Genomic DNA, 6,512 nt, shown 5'->3' on the forward strand with positions numbered 1-6,512 from the left:
TGTGGAGGACAGCCCACAGCCAGGCTCCCTCCTTAGAGCCAAACCATGATGTCCCAGATGCCACTGGGATCAACCTTAGAGCCACCCTGTTTGTAAGTCGAGAGAAAGATCACTCCATTTTTCCTTATTCATTAACTCGAGTGCTGCAAGAGTTGTGGGGAGCCGTGAATATGCTGCCTTGACTGGCCAGCGCAAAGCCCAGAGCAAAAGGATTGTCCATCACCACTTGTACTACAGACTTTAGACTGGTTTGTATCTGGCAGGCCAGTAGAGGCCTAATGTCCTCAGGCATAACCAGGGCAGCAGGAGAAGCACTAGGTTAGGCTCTCCCACCCCTGGCTCTTTTTTGCTGCTGTAGGGCCCAGGAGCCTGGTTTCCTGGAGGTAGGGATGAGAGGGGAGAAGAAAGAGTAAAGGGAACTAAATATGGGGTTACAGTGAGTCAAGGCCCCTTTTCTTCCTCTCAACCTTATAGTTAAACACTATCTGGATGAGAACCGCCCTTTCCTGGAATTGCCATGTTCAGAAATCACACTGCTTCATCTCAAGGGTGCGCTCGGGAGCTGAGGGTCGGTCATCTACTTACCTTTTTTTAGTTTTTCCTTTAAGGGCGCATTCCATCTTTCGTTGGCACCTGCTACCTGTCGGTGATACAGGGCATGAAATGTCCAGGGAACGCCGTGGGTAGTTACCACGGCTGAGTGCTCTTGGGCATGAAAGCACCACTGTCTGATTGGATGTTTGGAAAACGCATATGTGCAACCCCACGCATTTAGGAGTCTTTGAATGGCACGCCCCACATCTACCGTGCAGACGGGAATTGCTGTCCATATCTGGAAAAAGCTGCCGATAGCAGTCATGGCCCAGGAGTACCACTGAGCAGAAAGCAGGAGACCCATCTAGTCTCTTTGTCACGACCAGCCAGGTTCAGTGCCCCAGACTTCTGTCACTCCCCTGTGTAGCTTGTAGTGTTGGCATCTTAGGCCACACGCACTGGCCGATAGTCCAGGGGTATCAGCCAAGCCCTGGGTTACAGACACCCAGCCATGTCCTGTGTGATCATCGATCCAGGTGGCTATAGTTCTTACCTGGTACAGGTCTAACCAGCTTGTTGTTTCCACTGATGTTCATGGTCAAAGTGTCCTTTTTTCGTGGGTAGCCTGTTTTAGTCAAGAGTCTCCAGAGAAGAACCAGTAGGATGTATGGATGCATGTGTGTTTAAAGGAATAAGCTCCTGCAACAATGGAAGCTGGCAAGTCAAAAGTCTGGAGGGTAGACCAGCAGGCTGGAGACCCAGAGACGAGTTAAGGCTACACTTCAAGTCTGAAAGCTGGGAGGTGGGAGACCCAGGGAAGAGCCGTTCAAGTCCAAAAGCCATCTGCTGCAGACTTCCCTCTTGACAGGAGAGGTCAGTCTCTTGTTCTCTGCAGGGTTTCCGCTGATTAGATAAGGTCTACCCACAATATGGGGGGAGATTTGCTTTCCCCCCATAATGTGGCTCAGCCAAGTGGACACGTGAGATAACCACCATGCTTTCTGTGGGTTGTGAACAGGGACACGTGTTCCCGTAATCTGTTGTCATAATGCTCTTCCTACAGGAGTTAGGACTGGTGGCAAATCACAGAATTCAGCTAGTCCTGTGGCATCACTGGAAAGGTGTACTGCAACCCAAGGCAATGAAGGCAAGATGATTTTCATCCTTTGGATGTAATGGAATGCTAAAAAAGGCATTAGCAAGCAATGTCTCCCACCACACCCAGATGTCTTCTTCAGTCTGTGCCATGAGCTCTGGGACTTGTAATAATCTGTGAGGCACCACAGGCAACTGGTCTTTGTTAGTGGCCACTCAGGACTATTATAAGGAGATATCAGGTCCTTGAGCTCCCTTAAATCTACTAGCTCCTTCGTCAAGACAGTAGCTCTCCTCCTCATCCCCCTGTCCTGCTCTGCTTCAGGGTGACCACTTGTCCCTATCCTAATGACCACAATCCTAATCGTGACATTTCCCCTTTGGGAACATCCCTTACAATCAAGAGACGTTAACACACATACTCAAAACTTCTGCTCCCACAATACATTCAATAGTATTAGTTACAACCACTTGGGTGTGTGTTGGCTCAAAAGGGCCCACTCCAGAACTACAGCAATCCAGTGTTCAATTTGTCCAAATCTAGTAAGGGTGAGCTCTCATCCATGCCTGTGGGGATGCCCCGTATCACAGTGGCCCACGGGAGGCCTGAGAGGGTTTGGGAATTTTCATCGTTCTCAGTTTTCTAATTCACCTCGACCACTACATAAAGCCTCTGGTCTCCCCTGGGGATAAAAGGACCTTGGCCTCCAAACAGCCCCAATTTGTCTATGAAGGGGTCTAGGACAGCGCAGAAAGTGTTGGGTCCAACCGTAGTCCGAACAGCACAAATTTCAGCGGGAAGGTCAGGGCTTTTTTGGTGTCTCTCCTGTCTGTTCAGAGGACATGGCAAAGCTGGCGCAGTCATGGCCCACATGATTAAGTCCCATTGGCCGTCCCAGGACGTGATAACCAGAGAGAATTTTTTTTTTTTTTTTTTTTTTTTTTTTGTCACAGTAAGATTATCACTTTCCTCTTTCGGGAACCCCTGGCACAATAGCCAGGTCCAGATGGCCTGGTTTCTCCCCCAGCCTTGGCCTGGGGTGCATTATCTTGGCCTTTGCCAAGGCTTCCATTCTGGAAAAATTATCATGTGGTAGCTGAATAGTTTCCCGGAGACATCCTCAGAGAGCAAGAGAAGACTCCATTTCTCCTGCAGCCTGGTGTTGGTAAGCAAACGTTCGAGCTAACTTCGGATGACTTTTTGTTATCTGGACACGCATGGTCTCCGTTATGAATGCAGGTTCCCGAGCACTGAACGGAAGGGGTAGCCTCTCCCAGCATGATCTGAGGATGCCCGTCAGATGACAGGAGTTCATCTTGGATAGGCCGCCATTTCAATATAACTGTGAAGACCCACTGCACAAGCCCTAACTTATCTTTATACCTTCCTCTGCCACATCCGTGACATTGGCCGGCACGGTCGTAGCCAGGGTGGGCATGGAGCATGGGGTCATTGTGAAGCACCCGGAGGACCTCTATTCCTCGTCAGCCTGTGGGGCAAAGCACCCTCGTTTGCTAGTCAGATGAGTCTTGCTTCTATGGTTTCACCGGACTTTTGTTCCAATCTCTCATTTCGCTCCTGTCTCACTCACTGTAAGAGTGGACCCCATTGCATTTCGGAGTGGCGGACTGCCCCTGATCACCAGGTAGCGTTCCGTCGCAGTCACAGTAAGAGGGTGAGCAGTACTGCTGTGTGCTTTCTTCAGCTCGGTGAGAAACTCCGTCTTTGACTTCTAACCCTAAACACCAATGTATGGGGCTCCTGGTGGCCTCGGTCAGTAGAGCGTGTGACTCTTGATCTGGGGGTTGGGATTCGAGCCCCACGTTAGGGGTAGAGATTACTTAAAAGTAAAATCTTAAAAAAAAAAACAAAACACGCTAATGGAACTATTTGGGATCAGGAATGATGGCCAAAGACTGCCTGTCTCTGACATCACCAAACACGTCAGCACGAAGTGGACACTGAGGGAGGAAGATTTCTCTCTCCTACTTGACCTGACATTCCGTACAGCCCTATCTCTTCTCCAGAGAGACTGGCCTTATTAGTCCTACAGGAAGTGCTGTGTTGGGGCTAACGGGGCCACAAGAGTCACTGTTGCCGTCACTAGGCCCATAGACTGCCTCATGTCATAGACTCAGCTGGGAAGGAGACAAGCCCCAGGGCATCCAGATGGCTTTTTACTCACAGATGGCAAAAGGAAGACCAGCATGGTGCCAACTTCTCACACCCCTAGTCCCACAGGAGGACATCGAACTGGAGGGACCGGGACAGGAGGTATGGTGGGAGGTCACTGCGACGAAGGAGCCAACTGTAAACTATAGCCAAGCAGGGGCATGGCCTCAGGCTGCTCTCTACGAGGAGGTGGGGGTGGGGGTGCAGGTGAGAGCCCTGCACTCAACCGGAACTAGAGGGACAGGGTGAGGCATGGGCTCGTGGTGGTCTCCCACAGATGGGGAGGCTCCCCACCCGGCTGCCTGGGGCCTCCTTGCTGCAGGAGGAATTGTTGTGCATTCTGTCAAGGCTCAAGTGAGTCACCTCAAGCCTTGCCTACACAGCCTTCGGAGAGTTGTAAGGATACTGGGTGGGGCTGTGACCCTGCACTCACACCTCTTCCTATGGGTAACCCTCAGCCCCAACCACGAGTCTGACATCTCGATAGCTTTGTTTCGCCTGTTCTTGAATTTCATGAAATGGAACCATAGAAGGCACATTTTCTTTTCTTTTTTTTTTAAATGTGGTAAGTTTTTTTTTGTTTGTTTGTTTTTGTTTTGTTTTGTTTTAAGATTTTATTTATTTATTTGACAGACAGAGATCACAAGTAGGCAGAGGCAGGCAGAGAGAGAGGGGAAGCAGGCTCCCTGCTGAGCAGAGAGCCTGATGCGGGGCTAGATCCCAGGACCCTGGGATCATGACCTGAGCTGAAGGCAGAGGCTTAACCCACTGAGCCACCCAGGTGCCCCTAGAAGGCATTTTCACGTCTGGCTTTTTTCGTCAACGTGTCATTGAGATTTGTCAGTGTTGGTATGTGCACCCGTAGTCTGTTCTTCCTTATTGCTAGAGAGACATTTGGGTCATTTCTGGTTTATTTTGGTCCTAACCTCGCTCTCCTTCTGGAATTTCCATCACTCATATACTGGAATCTCGTGTGTTCCTTAGGCTCCCATTTCTGTTTTTTTTTTTTTTTTCCCCAATTTATTTGATAGAGAGAAAGTGGGGCACAGGAGGGGCAGACGCAGAGGGAGAAAGAATCCTCAAGCAGACTCCCTGCTGAGCACAGAGCTCAACACAGGGCTCCATCCTGGGACCCTGAGATCACCCCCAGGGCTGAAACCAAGAGTCAGATGCTTAACCAACTGAGCCACCCAGCTGTCCCTGCTTTCTCTATTCTTTTTTTTTTTTCTCCCTATACCTCAGATTAGATACCTCCTATTAATCCATCTTCAAGTTCACAAATAGTTAATAACTATTAACGATAGTTATTTTTAAGTCCTTGTCTGCCAGCTCCAATGTCTGGATCATCGGTGGGTCTGCTTCTATTGTTTCTTTTTTCTCCTGTTCATAGGCCCCATTTTCTATCCCCTTTTGTGCATGTTTTATAATTTCTGATTGTAGGTTGCATGTGGGGTATAAAAGAAGGGTATATTGATGAGCACTGAGTAATATATACAATTGTTAAATCACTATATTGTATACCTGAAGCTAATTTAATACTATGTTAACTACATTGGAATTAAAATAAAAAAACATATAATAATCTTCAAAAAGGAAAAAAAAAAGGGTAGGACTTCAGACTATGTTATTCCTCTCCCTTACCCTCCATCCCAAGGGAACCAGTCACCTCAATGTAATCAGGCACTGAGAGATGTTGGGGCAGAGCTACAGTTCTGGTAAAATTGAATCTTTTTCTGGATTGTTCCTGTCCCTTAAGAGTGAGCCTCTTGGATTTGGGGTTGAAAGCCTGGCCAGCCCGTATTGCTCTAGTCCTTCAAATTTTCTTCTGAAATTCTGAGGTTAGCTCTTTAGCCTCCCAAACCACCCAGGTTCAAAATCTGGCCAGTATTTTGAGGTGGGGCAGTCATTATTTTAGCCCCCACGTCTTTAAACACTGCAAGACTGTGGGACTTGCCTTTCTAGCCCAGCCAGTACTCAGCTGGCCGCAGTGCTCCAGAACTCAGCAAATGTTCCATGGGGAAAACTGGCTTGGCTTTCCAGGCTCCTCTAGTGCCCAACCCACGACACAGTCCTTGCAAGAACCACAAACTGTTCGTTTCTCTTTTTCCCATTAGAGGTTCCCTGCTCGGGGCAATGCTGCTCACTGGAGATGCCCCAAATCAACAAATGTCTGGGAGAAGAAAATAATCATCTATCATCAGTTCACCTTGGAAGGTATCTTTCCCCCTGGAAATTTTGTTCATCTGGTCCTTATTCCTTCCACCGCTCCTCATTCTTTTTAAAAAATGATAATTTTCAGGCCACCTGGGTGGCTCAGTCCATTAAGTGTCTGCCTTTGGCTTAGGTCATGATTCCAGGGTCCTGGGATCGAGCCCCACATCAGGCTCCCTACTCGGCAGGGAGTCTGCTTCTCCCTCTCCCTCTGTTTGTGCACTCTCTCTCTTTTTCTCAAAAAATAAATAAATAGGGGCACCTGGGTGGCTCAGTGGGTTAAGCCTCTGCCTTCGGCTCAGGTCATGATCTCGGGGTCCTGGGATCAAGCCCTACATCGGGATCTCTGCTAAGCAGGGAGCCTGCTCCCCCCTGCCCGCCTGCCTCTCTGCCTACTTGTGATCACTCTCTAATAAATAAATAAATAAATAAATAAATAAATAAAATATTTTAAAAATACTTTAAAATATTTTAAATATTTAAATAAAAATATTTAAAT

The sequence above is a fragment of the Enhydra lutris genome, unplaced genomic scaffold, assembly GCF_002288905.1.
Source record: "Enhydra lutris kenyoni isolate GAN:26980312 unplaced genomic scaffold, ASM228890v2 scaffoldscaffold29, whole genome shotgun sequence".
Taxonomy (NCBI): domain Eukaryota; kingdom Metazoa; phylum Chordata; class Mammalia; order Carnivora; family Mustelidae; genus Enhydra; species Enhydra lutris.